We start from the raw sequence: 17,351 nt of genomic DNA on the forward strand, positions 1-17,351 counted from the left end.
GTCAGACGATAGCAGTGTGGGTTGCGCAGATCTAGCGGAAGTAATTGCAGAGACTACTGGGCACATTCTTCCAGGTAGATTGGCAGATGAGATCAATCTGACCAAAGAGGAATCAACGAAGGTGACAATTAGTGAAGTGATAGCAAAGCAACACTCACTAGTTGACGAGTTACAGGAAAAGGTTTCGGTATTGGAGGCGAAGCTACAGACTAAGCCTCAGGACAAACGTGTTGAAATTAAAACTGTATGTGAACAGAGGCTGAAAAAGCCGCCAGATAAACCGGATTTAGGATCAAAGCCGGATGGTTTTTTCTGGAATGACCTGGATATAGACGAGGATTTACTGTGGGAAAATAAAGAAACAGTCGAGGACAAGTGCAGACAGATAGTAGTGTCTGTTAATATGCACGACCTACAACTAAACGTGTTGATTGACACCGGTGCAGAACTGAGTGCTGTATCTGGGAAAATATTTGAGTTACTGAAAGACAGACCCGGCATCGTAGTTATGCCAGTAACAGGAGTGAAAATTATCGGTGCTACTGGGAAGGCCAGTAAACCGGTCACAAAACAGATTTTTGTCAACTTCGAGATATGTGGGGCACGATTTGAACAAGAGTTTGTCGTCGTGCCAGACTTAACTACGGAAGTAATTATCGGGTTAGATTGGCTATTAAAATACCGTGCAGTGATTAACTGCGAAAGCAAAACTTTGACATGTACGTCACAAGATAAAACAATAGTAGTTAGTTTTGACGAGGCAGGAGACGGTGTGCATAGGCAATACCAGCCTATACACATTGTTAACTGGCCGGATGACATTGACGTAGGAATGAGTTTGAACTGCCGTAACATGAGGAATTTCGGCATTGACAAAAGTGTAGAAAGTGAATTGGAAGAGATAATCAAATTACCTCCACGGATTGACATTAGTATTGGTGTGAAAAAAGATCGTTTGCGAGAAGTAATGAAGCTTAAAGCCGATGCTCGCATACGTCGTCATGACGCTAAAGCGCGTTTTGCTAAGTTTGCGATCGGAGACTTAGTACTTGTAAAAGCTCATGAGAAATCGAGCGAGATAGACAATGAAATCTCTAAATTTAAGTTTGTTTATAATGGACCATATAAAGTCATTGGTATACCTCACACAAATGCTTATTGCTTAGAGTATCCAAGCTCTGGAAAGCTATTAGGTATACGAAACATAGTAGACCTGAAATTGTACCAACCAAGGATTGATTAGTACCACAGATAGGGTAATTTTTACAGTATGTAGGTATAGAGTGTAAGATTTAAGGATGTGCCATGTGGCGATACTTTTGCCTGACCTAGAGGTCATTAAAGAAGTTGTATTTAATAAGTAATTTATGTTGATTAAATGATTTAAGTGTTACTGAATATTAATCAATTTAAAAATCCAAGCTGCTAGTTTAAGTTTTCAGCTGAGTCACAGTAGATTAAGGAATGTAAATATGATTTGGTAAATAGCTGTAAGATTCCATAAATATGTGATTTACTAGTCATTGCCGATGTACTTAGACGCTGTTTTAAGTTTCAGGCTAGTACATGCGTGTGATGATGGACAGTGTTGAGTTATCCACTGTGATAGTGTTTATGGACTCCTTGAGATTACTCGGGAGTGAGTTTTTCCGAAAGAATTCAGTGAAACGGACGTTCTGGAAATGCCGTTACACAGGCGAGTGAGATCAAGCGTGCCGCACAGGCGGGCGCAACAATACTGGCGAGGCGGTGCCGCTGTCGGCTCTTGTGCCGCTGTCGGCATTCTTTGTACTTGCGAGTACGGAAGGCGGAATTGTTTTTCTTCCCGGACAGATGATGTGGAAGAATTCTGCTGTCAATACTTATGTTTTTTTCGATCTACTGAATATTATTTTCTTGTTTAGCATTAAGTGGACTCTCATGGCAAGCGTATTAATTACGAAAAGGTTATATAAAATGTGTATTCTATGTAATTAATAATTAATTTGCGTATTTTGATCTACCTGTTCTATGACCATGTACTCTGATTAATTTTGTAAAGAGTATTCCATTTCTCATAGTGTTACGAATTTTAATGATTTTGGAATAGCTAAACCATTTTCTATATTTTCTATGAATTTTAATATGTTGTCAACCCGTTTTATTTTGTGCAAGATGACAGAGTGGAATAAGATTAGGAGTGTCTCCACTCAATTATTATAGTCTAAAAAATTTATTTATGCTTAATTACACGAATGCTAAATTTTGTTGATGTTTTGAGCATATGCATTTCCGCTGTTTCTTTTTTGGGACATTTTCTGAGTCTGTTTACGTTACACGAACATCCTCAGACAATGTGGGGCACGTGTAACGCCGGAAATGCATATCCTCCTATTTCCATCTATTGTACTATTATTTTTTTCCTTGTTTTGTTACCTCAAGATATGACATTTCTGTCTCTTTATATATTGTAATTGCTTTACTGTTTGGATGTATATATATTTATGCACTTATGTCGATGTATAATTGGTTTGTTTCGTAAATATTATTTGTATTGTTACGCTGGGTCTTGCCTAGGGAAAACTGCTATCGAAAGATTACGTCGATAGGTCGTGTGAAGAATCAAAGTATGTAGGATCTTTGGTAGTGTTAACACTGCCGCGTGGAGCGCGGGCAGAGGGAGTCTGGCGGGAGTAGCGAGTGGAGCAGGTGTGTTGTGTGACGCTCCCGCGACTTGCCGCGCTTTCGGGGTTTGGCAGCATGTAATTACGCTCGACTCGCGATGATAGTTTCTGACATGGTGTCGCGGACGGGAAGCATTAGCTGGCGCACATCAAGAGCCCGTTTCGCCTGGTGACCGTGTCGAGAAGAAGGCGCGCCAACGTCCAGCTTCTGCAACAGCGACGGCCGACAATGAGTGACTGTCGCCAACTCCTCGATCGACGGCTTCAAACCTTCAATCAACCAACAAGGAAGACTAAAAGCACGTAATGTTTCAGAACTGTATGGCAGACCTCAGCTTTTCAAATTGTTCCATTTGCCTCGCAAAATTACAGCAACTTAGCATGAACCTTTGTTGCTCATTGTCCCAATTGCATTGCCAAGCAGGGCCCCTTCCTTTTCCGAAATGAACCCGAGTGTCGTTGAAATTCAAACGCCAGCATAATTCCATTTCACTGCTTTAATTTCAAAGTTCAATTCAAGCATTAGCTGGCTACAATAGTTAGATTACACAAGCACAAATTAAGAGTGCGAATTTTGTTACCGTATTTTAACTTACCTGTGACTGCAGCTCAGCTTGGTACGTACTAAATTTTACTATTGTTAATTGTTCAGAATCGTTTAATTCAAGTTCAAAGTTAAATCTCTTCTTTCTAAATTGCGTAGATTCAAGTAGCTTTAGAAATAATTGTTGAGGTAGTCCAAGACTAACTGTCTTTCGATGTGCTTCAGAAAGAAAGCTCACTATTAACTTCAGTCACTAAATTTACTTTCGATTTTCCGGTTTCATTAATTCTTTTGCTAAATTAAGTGTAGCGAAATTTATTACTTCTGACAAACTTTCAGTTTTCAGACTACACGTGTCAACCTTCAGTTGCCACGCCTCTAGTGCTAATTATATGTGTAATAACCTTTCTTTTTCAGTTATTATAGTAATTGTCCATAGGACTGGCGACCGTAATTTCCCCCAAATCTCAAATATCTAATTACCGCTAGTTGATTGTTAACGTAACGGCCGCACATTTACTTTCTTTATTAACTTTATCCCTATTTCAAAATTAATTTCCACCAGTTTCACTTGCATTTTTCCTTTCATTTAGATGTAACCCTTTCCTCCCTCTTTACCGACAGGTTAACTTCGGTGACGATTGCTTTTCCAAAATTCCCATTAGGTACACGCGGTTTCATTTTTCACTGTCATTAAGGTCGATAAGTGAGGGGGGAGGTTACAACTTGAAGGTGCAACAGGTCTACCAAAGAGACTGCTTACACTACGCTTGTCCGCCCTATTCTGGAGTATTGCTGTGCGGTGTGGGATCCGCATCAGGGGACTGACGGATGACATCGAAAAAGTACAAAGAAGGGTAGCTCGTTTTGTATTATCGCGAAATAAGGGAGACAGTGTCACAGACATGATACGTGAATTGGAGTGGCAATCATGAAAACAAAGGCGGTTTTCGTTGCGACGGGGTCCTCTCACGAAATACATAGGGAGAAATGATCATCACGATAAAATAAGAGAAATCGGGGCTTGCACAGAAAAAATTAAGTGCTCGATTTTCTCGCGTGCCGTTCGAGAGTGGAACGGTAGAGAGACAGCATGAAGGTGGTTCATTGAACCCTCTGTCAGGCACTTTATTGTGAATAGCAGAGTAATCACGTATATGTAAATGTAGGTAAAATAAGAGAAATCAGAGCTCATACGGAAAGACATAGGTGTTCATTCTCTCCGCGTTTGGAATAATAGAGAATTGTAAAGGTGGTTCGATGAACTCTCTGCCAGGCACTTGAATGTGATTTGCAGTTTTTCCATGTAGATGTAGATGTTTTTGCCCTCTACAGATCCCTGTAGTACCATCTAAGTTATTCCTTGATGTCTCAACAGATGTCCTGTCCCTTCGTCTTCTCTGTGTTTCCCGCATATTCCTTCATTCTCCGATTCAACTCAGGAACTCCTCATTTCTTACTTACTTCATCAGTCCATTCGTTCGTAGCACCACATCTCGAGAGCTTCGGTTATTTTCTGTTCCGGTTTTCCCGTAGTCCATGTTTCACTACCGTACAATGCTCTGCTCCAAACGTACATTCTCAGAAATTTCATCCTCAAATTAAGGCATATGTCTGAAATCAGCAGACTTCTCTAAACCTATGCTAGTCTGCTTTTTATGTAATTTCATTCGTCATGCGAATGTTGCTTCCAAGGTAGCAGAACCCGTAATTTCTTCTGCTTTGTGATCGCGAATTTTGATGCTAAATCACTCACTTTTTTCATTTCTGCTACATCTCAATAGATTTGGATTTTTCCGGTTTACTCTCAATCCGTATTCTGTACTCATTAAACTGTCCATTCCGTCATAATATCCTGTAATTCTTCTTCACTTTTTATGGATTACAGGTCTTGTTGACTGGAATAAACACTCTAATGAGTATAGAAAATGGACTGAGAGTTAACTGCAACAAGACGAAGTTAATAGGTTAACAGGAACCTAAACACCGAAAGTGGTAACAACGAAGGAGACGAATCTAACGAATTCTGCTACCTTTGAAGGAGGACACAAAAAGAAGACTAGCACTGGAAAAGAGAACATTCCTGGTCAAGAGAAGTCTCCTAGTACGAACCATCGGCCATATGACGAGAAAGACATTTCTGTGAATGCAGTTTTGACTACAGTATTGTATGGTAGTGGATCACGGACATGTACCGTAGGAAAACCGGAATTGAAGAGAATCGGAGCGCTTGAAATGTTGTGCTACAGAAAGAAGTTGAAAATTAGATGGATTGGTGAGGAATGATGAGGTGCTCAGTAGAATAGTCGAAGAAAGAAAAATATGGGACACACTGAAAAAAGATAGGCTAAAATGATAGCACATGTGTTAAGACATCAGGGAATCACTGTCAACAAATTATTGAGGAAATAAAGTACAAGTGCTACTCAGAGATGAAAAAGTTGGCAACAGAAGAGTTATTAGTGAAGGGTCTCATAAAACCAACAGAACGCTTATGACTCAAAATAAAAGATCATAATAAATCCATTCAAATTCACTGACACACACTACACCTGCAGTGAGCCTTTACATTTCAGTTTTCAGATTTCCTATTTTCTGTACCAAGTTGAATCTTCTGACATTCCACACACACAGGCGTACCTTTTTCAGATATCCTAGTTTCTGTACCAAGTTGAATCTTCTGACATTCCACGCCCCCAGTCGTAGAAGGTACAGCTTTCACTGATCGTAAAATCTTTTTCTCATCCCAATGTTATATCCCTCACGTGGAAGCGAATGGAGATCTAATCCGGAACCATTTGGCAACAGGGAGATCGCCATGCAAATTTTTCAATTACAGGCCACATATCTTTTGAATATAACTAGTATGTGTTTTATGTAGTGGTTTCTGGTGTCTACTGCACCTTCAAGCGTTGACCTCTGCTGATTCTTTCCCCTATTAGGTGTAAAAGGTTTATGTGAAATTCTCTCTGTTCCCTTGCCCTCTCTGATGATGCAGATAAGGGGCGCTTACAACGTAAGTCTTCGGACGCCTTTGCTGATGATTTTCATTCATAATTTAAGTAGTCTTTAGAACATAAACCAGGACACAGTAAGTTTCGGGAACGAGTCAAAGATGCTACCCCTACACCAGAGTTCAGTGGCCTTTTACCTATGGGACTTTGTGAATGGCATTTTAATTAATGTCTTGTGGTATATCTACAGATTCGTTGATTTTACAAATCAAACAGTTGCCATATGCCTCAGTGTTGTGTTAACTTTCGATATAGTGGTATCTATATGTTCTACTTTATTAGATCGTAGATTTTCCAGACCTCTGTTACCCTCTCACCCTAATACTGGATAACCTATGTCATGCATATCAACTCCCATTTCTGTTGTATCAAGATATTAGGCAGTTCCTCATCCTCGTAGAGACCATCAATATTCTGTTTCTCCTCTGTGTTTAATCATGGAATAACTCTTGCGGTTTTAATGCTGACATCTTCGCTTTTAATTTCAATAACGACTGCTTTGCGTTTCTCTATGCTGCATTCTGTCTACGAGCACTTCTTTTTTTATTTCTTCAGTTTCTTTCTTTTACACTTAGCTTCTGTGCCCTTCCTATTGCCGGCCGGAGTGGCCGAGCGGCTCTAAGCGCTGCAGTCTGGAACCGCGCGACCGCTGCGGTCGCAGGTTCGAATCCTGCCTCGGGCATGGATGTGTGTGTCATGTCCCTAAGTTAGTTAGGTTTAAGTAGTTCTAAGTTCTAGGGGACTGATGACCACAAAAGTTAAGTCCCATAGTGCTCAGAGCCATTTGAACCCTTCCTATTTATTTCTCTCCTAATATACTCGTACTGCTGTTTTCCTGTATCTTCCTGAATATTTCTGTACTTGATACTTTCGTCGATCAACTGGTGTGCTGGCGATCATCATGAGAATAATCCTATGACTGGACTGTTGACAGTAACCTACTCTCTGTCCTACCTGTTCATAGTTCATAGTAAATCCTACTCAGTTACCCTTTTTGCAGCTATCGATACTATCAGATTATGTATTACTTCATTGAACACATTTTATCTGGATTTAACTTTATGTTTTCATTTTCAGATTTCCTAGTTTCCCTACCACAGTAAGACTTCTTGCGCTACACACTCTGTCTCGCAGAAATTACCTTTTCGTTAGCTGTTGAGTGGTTTTCCTATGGTCACCTCCTCCTTGGAAATTTGCTCCCAGAAATCTTTTGCGAATGGACAGATTATCATGACACGATTTCAATGACAGGGCACATGTTCTATGGATACACATTATGAATATTTCTGCATCATCTGATTCTTCTGCGCTTTATGGGCAATTTCCCATACCAGGGACAAGAGGACTGTGGAGTATTGAAGTTCAGTAATTATTTTAATTTGTTTCGCGTTAACCAACGCTGTAATGGACCTAAAATTAAAAAATTAATTGCTCGGTATAAAAGTCTTAACTGTGGCGTTAGTATCCGCATCTGACTGCTGTTAATAGTATTCCACCACTCCGGGCACCGATAGCCACCAGTGATTGTAAAACGACGAAATACAGAATTAAAAATTGTCCCAGCTTCTCGCAGTAGTTAAAAACCTTTATAAACACAGCAGCGAATTGAAAATAAATAATCACACTGTCGTACTCAGGAAAATAAACGATTGATCACTGAACTAAAAATATGTTTATTCTACAAATAACAATACGGGCACTCAGCCTCGTAATAACAGTCATTGAAAAATAATGAATGATAGCTGCAATAGCTCTGGCGCAAATGTATGTCGGACTGTCCAGACCGGGTACAAAACAACGACTGACTAAATCATGCCATTATTTTCTTGTTCATGCAGTACAATGGCAGGCTGCGAACTCCGTGCCTGTAGGTTCAGAATTCCGCGCGTCCATCACAGGCGCACGATTGAACGCTGGGTGGTTCCTTCGAAGCTCTTTGAGTATCACATGAAACATTTTTTGCAAAAACCATTAATGAACAAATTTTCTCTTCACGTTTACCCTCTCCCATTATTCAGCAATAATCTGAAATTAATATTTTCTTAGCCTTATATTAGAAATAAATACTTTAGAGCAGAATAAAAAGACGTACGTAATCGGACCACTCTCCCATCTCTTTGACGAGGCCATTGGGAGAATGAAGGTGATGCCTTATTGCCGAATGTCTTCGAATGTAAACACTGATTTTATTACTAGTCAAAGATGCTGCCTCTTTCGCAGGCCGCAACTTCTTTTTTTTTTACCCACAGAATTTTCTAATTTTTAAAATTATTGTTAATTGAACATTAAATTACATCGAATATTCTCCGAGGAACTGAAAAATGTAATAAAATAATGAAGTCTCTTCGATGATAATAAGTTGCGTCGCTCTTAAAATTTAAAGTAATTTCTTCTTCTTTTGATATACATTACGCCTTTCCATATTCTAAAAATGATTTTTGTGCTTGTCAATAAATGCAAAGGATTCTGATATATTTCACAAATCCAGTCACTTCGTCATCTACAGAAATTAAAATTATTCCTTCTCGTTTTACACACACACACACACACACACACACACACATATATATATATATATATATATATATATATATATATATATAGGGTGTTACAAAAAGGTACGGCCAAACTTTCAGGAAACATTCCTCACGCACAAAGAAAGAAAATATATTATGTGGAGATGTGTCCGGAAACGCTTACTTTCCATGTTAGAGCTCATTTTATTACTTCTCTTCAAATCACATTGATCATGGAATGGAAACACACAGCAACAGAACGTACCAGCGTGACGTCAAACACTTTGTTACAGGAAATGTTCAAAGTGTCCTCCGTTAGCGAGGTTACATGCATCCACCCTCCGTCACATGGAATCCCTGATGCGCTGATGCAGCACTGGAGAATGACGTATTGTGTCACATACGAGCACGAAGAGTCTCTACATTTGGTACCGGGGTTGCGTAGGCCAGAGCTTTCAAATGCCCCCATAAATGAAAGCCAAGAGGGTTGAGGTCAGGAGAGCGTGGAGGCCATGGAATTGGTCCGCCTCTACCAGTCCACCGGTCACCGAATCTGTTGTTGAGAAGCGTACGAATACTTCGACTGAAATGTGCAGAAGCGCCATCGTGCATGAACCACATGTTGTGTGATTCTTGTAAAGGCACATGTTCTGGCAGCACAGGTAGAGTATCCCGTATGAAATCATGGCGGTGAATCGAGCAAGTACAGTACATACTGACGAAACTAAAATGAGCTCTAACATGGAAATTAAGCGTTTCCGGACACATGTCCACATAACATCTTCTCTTTATTTGTGTGTGAGAAATGTTTCCTGAAAGTTTGGCCGTACCTTTTTGTAACACCACATTGTGTCCCAGCTATCTTGTCCACCCAAAATATCTCTGGAACAATAACAGCTATTGGAAAACGACTTTCACCGGTATCAATGTAGGGCTGGGGCCCATGAATGTACATATTTGGAAACATTCTAAAACGAAAGCATATGTGTTTTTTAACACAATTTTTTTTAAATGAACCTCTTATATTTTTTCTTCAGCAATCCATAGCATGACACAGCACATACACAATGGCGTTGACTGCATTCCAATATTCCCACTACATCCCGAGATATTAAGACGCGAAGTTGGCGCTTGAAACACCCGACATGCGCTGCTAGCGCACGTCCTGAGGCTCAGGCGTGAACCCCATGCTGCCCGTAATCGCGATGTGATTGACATGCATAATCACACTTCCATACTTATCAAGAGGTCCGAAACGAATAATACGGTCTGCTGCCATCCTGCATTAACGTCGTACATTCCAGCAAGTTATTTGTCCCATAGGCTAGGGGTGATGCGGTTCTGTAACATATCTGTGTACCGCAACGTTAGTCACAAAGTTAACTTCGCTTATCGTTAATCCGTTACTAAAAAAGTAATGCCGTTCAACGTTAAAAATTTACTTTACTGTAGATCTAGCGCAAGTGACAGTTAATCATTCACTCGTAATAGTAAAATTCATGTTGATGGTTTTAGTGAAACGAGCAAGTGGACTAAAAGTTTTACCATTGTTTAGGTAAAAATGTTTTGATTTGGAAAGTTCAGGTAGGACATAGAAGATGAATGTAAACATGCTTAACCAATTAGTTTTATTATCACATAATTATCAATGTTACGTTTATCTAATGCGTTAAATGACAAATTGTTGCAAACAAATGTTTCTTAACATCACTGGGTAAAATGGCCCTTTGTAGAAACTTCCACTGTGATACCAGCACTACATACTAAACATAGAGTTCACATCTCATGCTCATAGTGATGCCCATTGGCTTGCATACATAGGGTCACTCTGCGGATGAAGGATGCCCTACTTCGTGCTACTGTTTCCTCTCTGATGGCTGTACAAGCATCAATAATGCGTTGCTTCATGTCCTCTGGTGTTGTTGGTTCATGTTGGTAAACAGTATCCTTCACTGCTCCCCAAACAAAATAATCCAGCGGTGTAAGGTCCGGAGATCGGGCAGGCCACCTAACTGGGCCACCTCGTCCAATCCACCTACCAAGGAACTTACGGTTCAGAAGTCGTCGTGCTCGTAAGGCGTTATGTGCAGGGCATCTGTCATGCTGATACCACATGACCATTCTCCGGTTCAGAGGTACGGTGTCCAAGAGAACAGAAAGATTGTGTCGTATAAATCTGGAGTATTGTCTGCCATTTTAGATGCCATTTATAAAGAAAGGTCCGATAATGGTATCTCCAATAATCACACACAAATCATTAACTACTTGATGCTCTACCTGATGGAGCCTTTTTGGATTGTCTGCGGCCCAATAATGCATATTCCTCATATTGACAATTCCTTTGTTGCAGAATGATGCCTCGTCGGTAAAGAGAACATCTGCAAAAAAATTTGGATTTGTCAGAAGTTTTTGCTGAGCCCACCGACAAAATGTTACCCTATTGCGGAAGTCATTTTCATGAAGATCCTGGTGTAAATGAACATGGTAAGTATGAAATTTATGACGTTTAAGAATACGCTGTGCACTTGATTTCGACACACCAACTTCACGTTCAATTTGACGTGTGCTGATTTGACGATTCACAGCTATGGTAGCGAGCACAGCAACTTCGGCACGTTCATCTGTGCGTTTTCTAGGACGATGTCGAGGTCTTGGATTTAAGCTTCACGTTTCACGTAGACGAGATGTGAGACGACCAAACATCCGGCGCGAAGGCGATGGCTTGTAAGGGAATCGTCTTCTGTACAGTCGTTCTGCCTGAACATCATTTCGTCCACCTACAACAGGGTACAGTACAGGTATGTAGAGTAGTGTAGAAAACAGACATATTAACTTAATAACCATAATGTTCGCTAACAGTACTATCAACAAACAAGCAATCTCATAACGTATTTCCCGCCAACGTACATTCTCCATAGATCAGCAGCATTTCTACCATATCTTGATGTGTGTACATTATACTGTACAGTATAAGTACCACAACACAACGTTTATTCACAATGTGTACTACCTCCGTGCCGTCACTAGATTACTCTGATGTACGACTACACTGGCAAGCGGTGTACTGCACGCCAAAGCAACAACAAATGGGATGATCGCAGAGTGGTGGAGTACAGGAGTTTGCATGGCTCGCAAATCATAAACAAGGCGAAGTGGTAACTGTGGCAGTAGTGGGAACTACGTTGGACACTTGACTAGGTAGAGCCAGGCCCTGCGCGACAGGCACAAAGGGTCATATAACGCATTAGATAATCCTTATTTTCGGTGTGCAGGATAAATAAGACAACCTCACGGGTGCACATCGATCGGTACTGGTTCATATTGTGTGCGTAGATACGTAAAACGTGCAAGAGGGAAACGAATGCGTGCTTATGAGAGTTGATGGCAGCAGACCGTATTATTCGTTTCGGACCTCTTGATAAGTATGGAGGGGTGATGACACATGTCAATCACATCGCGATTACGGGCAGCATGGGGTTCACGCCTGAGCATCAGGACGTGCGCTAGCAGCGCATGTCGGGTGTTTCAAGAGTCAACATCGCGTCTCAATATCTCGGGATATAATGGGAATATTGCGATGCAATCAACGCCATTGTGTATGTAATTTGTCATGCTATGGATTGCTGAAGAGAAAATATAGGAGGTCCATTTAAAAAACATAATTTTGTGTTAAAAAACACATTTGCTTTCGTTTTAGAATGTTTCCAAATATGTACATTCATGGGCCCCAGCCCTACATTGATACCGGCGAATGTAGTTTTCTAATATCTGTTATTGTTCCAGAGATATTTTGGGTGGACAAGATAGCTGGGACACCCTGTATATATATAAATATATATATACACTCCTGGAAATGGAAAATAGAACACATTGACACCGGTGTGTCAGACCCACCATACTTGCTCCGGACACTGCGAGAGGGCTGTACAAGCAATGATCACACGCACGGCACAGCGGACACACCAGGAACCGCGGTGTTGGCCGTCGAATGGCGCTAGCTGCGCAGCATTTGTGCACCGCCGCCGTCAGTGTCAGCCAGTTTGCCGTGGCATACGGAGCTCCATCGCAGTCTTTAACACTGGTAGCATGCCGCGACAGCGTGGACGTGAACCGTATGTGCAGTTGACGGACTTTGAGCGAGGGCGTATAGTGGGCATGCGGGAGGTCGGTTGGACGTACCGCCGAATTACTCAACACGTGGGGCGTGAGGTCTCCACAGTACATCGATGTTGTAGCCAGTGGTCGGCGGAAGGTGCACGTGCCCGTCGACCTGGGACCGGACCGCAGCGACGCACGGATGCACGCCAAGACCGTAGGATCCTACGCAGTGCCGTAGGGGACCGCACCGCCACTTCCCAGCAAATTAGGGACACTGTTGCTCCTGGGGTATCGGCGAGGACCATTCGCAATCGTCTCCATGAAGCTGGGCTACGGTCCCGCACACCGTTAGGCCGTCTTCCGCTCACGCCCCAACATCGTGCAGCCCGCCTCCAGTGGTGTCGCGACAGGCGTGAATGGAGGGACGAATGGAGACGTGTCGTCTTCAGCGATGAGAGTCGCTTCTGCCTTGGTGCCAATGATGGTCGTATGCGTGTTTGGCGCCGTGCAGGTGAGCGCCACAATCAGGACTGCATACGACCGAGGCACACAGGGCCAACAACCGTCATCATGGTGTGGGGAGCGATCTCCTACACTGGCCGTACACCACTGGTGATCGTCGAGGGGACACTGAATAGTGCACGGTACATCCAAACCGTCATCGAACCCATCGTTCTACCATTCCTAGATCGGCAAGGGAACTTGCTGTTCCAACAGGACAATGCACGTCCGCATGTATCCTGTGCCACTCAACGTGCTCTAGAAGGTGTAAGTCAACTACCCTGGCCAGCAAGATCTCCGGATCTGTCCCCCATTGAGCATGTTTGGGACTGGATGAAGCGTCGTCTCACGCGGTCTGCACGTCCAGCACGAACGCTGGTCCAACTGAGGCGCCAGGTGGAAATGGCATGGCAAGCCGTTCCACAGGACTACATCCAGCATCTCTACGATCGTCTCCACGGGAGAAAAGCAGCCTGCATTGCTGCGAAAGGTGGATATACACTGTACTAGTGCCGACATCGTGCATGCTCTGTTGCCTGTGTCTATGTGCCTGTGGTTCTGTCAGTGTGATCATGTGATGTATCTGACCCCAGGAATGTGTCAATAAAGTTTCCCCTTCCTGGGACAATGAATTCACGGTGTTCTTATTTCAATTTCCAGGAGTATATATATATATATATATATATATATATATATATATATATATATATCCGAATAAATCGTGACATTAAATTAACCAAAGTAATACGAGTAACGAGTGAGCAAATGGAATACCACAGACTAACACAAGAATGCCTAAATGCATGTCATACCATCCCACCGTGAGACACACGCAGTTCCGAGGGGAGAAACGAGAACAGAAGCCGAGAGCAGAACAGTGTTAAGCTGGAAGGCCCTACGATAAGGGACGGATGGACACGCACGTCGCCAGCTAACCGCTAGGACCGCACCACCCGCAAGTTTTGCCGTGAGACTTTTTCGTGTCTCTGTTATGTCAAGACCACCCCCCCCAGCCAATGTTAAAAACTAGAGCCCTCCAGAAGAACAGATAGATCTTACGATAACACAAAAAGGGCCACACCACCCGCAACTTTTAGCATGAGACTTTTTCGCGTCTCTGTTTCGTTAGGACCATCCCCCAGCCCATGTTAAAAGATAGAGCCCTCCAAAAGAACAGTATAGATGTTACAATAACACTAAAGGACCACACCAGCTGCAAGTTTTAGCGTGAGACTTTTTCGCGTCTCTGTTACGTTGCAAACTTTAAAAACATTGCCCCACCACGAAAAGTATAACGAGGGGACTGATGACCATAGATGTTAAGTCCCATAGTGCTCAGAGCCAAAAGTATAACGTTTCTCATTGGATAGACAGAATTTTTGCAGGCGGAGCTTAAGGTTAACATTGAGACCCTGATTGGTCAGATGAAAACACAGCCAGACAGTTTTTTAAACCGACTTCAGTAAATTGTAGTAAGGAGAAGTTAGGATGGAGTTGCTTCCGAGACAGCGAGGTGAGCAGAGCTGTGCTGCCCGCTGCCCCCTGACGACCACCGACAAGGTAATGAACGCACGCGATGCCGCATTTTTGAACGCATAAGGCTTCACTCAGAACTGCAGAAGCCTCATCTGTTACATCCCCTTCTTGCGTAATACTAGTGTCGATCATCAATTAAAGCTCATGGTGTTCACATTTGCCACTTGAAGTAAAAATCTGAAGCGCGATAATTTTTCTGTTATATAGTTATTTTACTACGAAAATTTTTCAACAGGATATTTTTCTTACCTAGTTAGGCATGTGGTCGACCTTCAATCATGGTATTTTACCATCCTGGCAGGGTCGCCATTTTCTAAACATGTTGTGTGGTGTCTGTTTGTTCTATATCACGTCGAAGCATTTAAAGGTTTTCTGAGGGAACTAGAGTTCATATTTTCGGAAGATGACGCAAGAAAAAGATGAAGCACACGAGAAAACGAAAGCAAAAAGCAGTGGAATCCACAAGACACAGTACGAAGAAACAATAATTACGAACCATGTGATAACTTTGCACCAAGAAACGACAATAGATTTCAACAAAGAACCGGTTATGGATTTAGAAGAGAATATGGCAATAACTATAATTCACCCAGGATCAGCAACAACTATTACAGAGGGAATAACGACAACTGGAATGGGTACTGGAGAACCAATAGACCGACAAACTATCAACAAAGAAACCACTATCAACAAGCTGAACAAGAAAAGACAATACACATAGAAGAGGTGGAGGTAAGACCACCAAACCCCGATAAACGTTCGAATTGATAGCTAAGCGCCCATGCCAAAGAGAATGACGCATCGACCCAGGACAATTGCAGCACCTTGAACAGAGAAGTAAAAATCTTATCACAAGAAGAGAAGAAAGAAGAAACAAATCCGCAGGGACCAGATGAAAACGAAGACAAGAAAATAACAATATCGCGTTGGGACGAAATTAATTGGGAGAATACTGACAAGGAAGATGAATTACCAGAGGCATGCACAACAAATGTAGGAGGAAAGGACGAAGTAGTGAGTATTGTAAAGCTATTTGAGATGGAAACCAGGGAAAGTGAATTCAATGAGGATAATGCACAGTCGACAGAAGTTGAAAATAAGTTACGAGTGGGCACACAACCCGAAGTATATAATGAAGGAAGTTATGAAGCGATAATTAGAGCATTTAGATGCGATTATGTGGAAGTAGTGATGAAGAAGGAGAAGATAGACGAGGGTGAGGAAAAAGTAGAGGATGTTGAAGAAAGCATAAATGAAGGAAGAAATAGAGAAGAGGAAATAAAAGAGAGAGAAGTAGCAGTCGAAGCTTATCCTACAGAAAGTTCGAATTCACAAGGGAAATTCCTAAAAGGACTCATGTATGATTCAGTGGAGGATTCGTTGATGCAAGAAGAAGAAGAACAGGATCAACCCTTTCAAATTCAACCAATTGTGAAGGCCATGGTAAAGCATATCCCAGTCAATATTGTAATTGATAGCGGAAGTGAACTGACTGCGATCTCAGAAAATTTATTCATGCAGTGCAATCCCAATGAGGAATTGCCAGTTCTGAAAACACGTGAGATTAAAGTAAGAGGTCCTATTAGAAACAATGCTGCAGAAGTTACGAGACAAACAAGGTTAACTCTTTCGTGCCAGGGTCAAAAGATTGAAGCCAACTTCATGGTTATACCTAAACTAACTATAGATTTGATTATAGGTGCAGATTTTTTAAATGAGAGATGAGCGATAATAGATATGGGGAAAGGTAGCGTAACATTCGGGAATGTCACACTTCTCTTTGAGCAAACGCTAAAATTAGAAGAAATACCAGTTTTAAATAAACAATTAAGAATGATGCGAGATAAAGAGGATGAAGAATTAGAATGGTATGCACAAAAGGGGGAATCGCCTCAACTCATGTTAGAAGTCCATAAAGAAATCGACGAAAAATTGCAAGAAGTTCAAGGTATTTCAGAATACAGTAAAAGAGAATTAAAGGGTATTTTACGATATAAAGCAGAGGTATTTTTACCTAAGACTGGCAGTATTAAACACTTTCAGTACAAGTTTGAAGATTAATTTTATTACTGGTAAATAATCAGCACAATATTTCAAGATTATGTTGCAGATAAGATCGTCAGGAGAAAGAAGAATGAAGAGAGAGGAAGGTGGGAAAAAGAAAGCAGTTTCAATAAAAACAAAAACAAAAATAACACCTATAAAACCATAGATTAAGTGAAGGAATAAAATGTAGATAGTCTAAAAGCATGAAATACTAAAATGCTATACATCATGACACTAAACAAAAATAAAAAACGAATTTGAGGATTTTTGTAGAAGTTAAGACTCAAAATATCTTAGAATTGTAACATGGAAATGGCGCCGAAATTTGTAAAGCTTTTTAAGAAGGCGTAAAATAATGTAGGTACTAGACACATATTAGATGACTATAACTAAAACTTTTTGTAAGAACCATTGTAAAAACTCCAGCAAGGAC

This window comes from Schistocerca serialis, chromosome 1, assembly GCF_023864345.2.
Source record: "Schistocerca serialis cubense isolate TAMUIC-IGC-003099 chromosome 1, iqSchSeri2.2, whole genome shotgun sequence".
Classification (NCBI taxonomy): domain Eukaryota; kingdom Metazoa; phylum Arthropoda; class Insecta; order Orthoptera; family Acrididae; genus Schistocerca; species Schistocerca serialis.